Below are 1967 nucleotides of genomic sequence, written 5' to 3'. Positions count from 1 at the left end.
ATATCCCGCATCTTGATGTTGCAACATGTCACACCGCGATATTTCCACGTTTCACCGGTGGGCCCGGTGGGGATTATCGTGACGTAGTTGGTAACATTATAGTCAAACAACAAAATATTTAATATGCACAGCGGAAGCAAAAGATAGATATATTTCAACTTCAATAAATTGTAATATCAAGTATCACAACAGTTGAAGGTAATCCACAGACGAATCAAAAATAAATAGGAAACATTGTTCAACAGTTTTGACATCCAAGCTTGCGAGGCTTATTGTGGACGCTAGGAGAAAGCCAACCTAGTTCGCGTAGTACCTACTGTTTTGGTCAAAAATCACACAAGGATAATGTAACCAAACTTTATGTAAACGGGGTATGATGCTTGGTTAATTATGAAAATAAAGGATCACTTCTGTGATAAAAGATGCAAAGACACAATGATTTATACGAGGAAAAAGCCCTTGATCAATGAATGATCTCCGGCATAAAAAACCTCGGGTGATGGCAACTACCGATCACCAACTTCAATATAACAAGAATATGATTACAACTTCGGATAGTAATGAGCTGAGTACAAGGATCACTGAGTGTCTAAGTGTTTGAAAGTTGTGTCGTATGTCGTGTGTGTTCTTCCGAATGAGGAAGATGGGTATTTATACATGTGTGGGTGACTTATTTTAGGTAAAATGACTAAATATCAGCTCATTACCCCTTTAGAAATAAAGACAATCTAGCCTAAATTGCTGCCCATAAATCAAGCCTAGTTTCCATATCCTGTGCAACGTCTTTCTTCGATTAAGCTCTTGCCATATTTGTGAAGACGCGTTCCTGGATCATGATGTCTAGAGCATATCCTGCTAGATGTTCCTGCAAAACAATATTGTATTGAGTGGAAGTAGCCGTTAGTATGAGGATCACCATAATGTCCCATGATCCTGATCCTGAAGTTCTGCTGAGGATCACTGTCTGCCAAAGAAAGAAGGATCACTGGTTAGGATCATGTGTAAGGATCACCTACAGTAAAATCCAGCCCTAACAATTGCCCCCAAAATATAAGGAGTTAATTGTAAATAGACGAGTTATATTTTGTTTTGATCTTATCTCTAACGGGCGATTCCGAATAACTAGCCGTTACACATGGACTAGCCGTTGTGATCATTACGTCATAGATATGACAATCCCTGCAAATCATCATTATAAATAGGAGATAGGGTCAGGATCAGTTTGTATTTAAATTCAAGATACACTCCCCTTATATTCTGCACCGAAGGTTGTTCAGGTATCCTCTTCTTCTCTCTTTCCCTTCTTCCTTTTCTTTGCTCTGTTTTTTCTACTCCATCTCTGTTTCTATTCCGTCACAAAACATGTTGCTCCGGAATTCTCCACTCAAGGATTCCAAGAAGGATAGTCCCTTAAAAAGCCAGGGGATTATCAAGGATTCTCCTATGGAGAGGTGTTGCTTTAGTGATGCTCACGTAGACAAAATTCGTCACTGCTTTCCGGCGAATGCCGTTTTTAAATCCTTTGATCCTACTGCTTTGAGCGACTTTGTCTCAGATGTCTGGGTGGCTTTTCCTGCTACTCCGTTTGCTATAGGTTACTCATATCCTTTTCCAGACTTTACCCAGTTTTTCTTTTCCTTAACCGGCATCTCTTACATTCAAGCTATGCCGATGATCTGGAGGGTTCTTTATACCTTCGAGAGGATCATTGAGCAGGAAGGAATTGACCTGGGGATGGCGGAGCTAGCTGAGCTCTATGATCTTACTACGTTTGGATCACATCGGTATCTGCTGAAACGGAAAGCTGGGGAGGATCACCCTATCTTCAAAGTTACCAAGAATGATACAAACTGGAAACGTCGGTTTTTCTTTGTTAAGAGGGATTCCATCCCGGATGGGAAGGATCTGCCCAAGGAATGGGCCACTCATGGTAGGGTAGAGGATCCTCGAAGGATCACTATCAGTCC

Source organism: Helianthus annuus, chromosome 13 (assembly GCF_002127325.2).
Source record: "Helianthus annuus cultivar XRQ/B chromosome 13, HanXRQr2.0-SUNRISE, whole genome shotgun sequence".
NCBI classification, from domain to species: Eukaryota; Viridiplantae; Streptophyta; class Magnoliopsida; order Asterales; family Asteraceae; genus Helianthus; species Helianthus annuus.
This window is presented reverse-complemented; position numbering follows the sequence as displayed.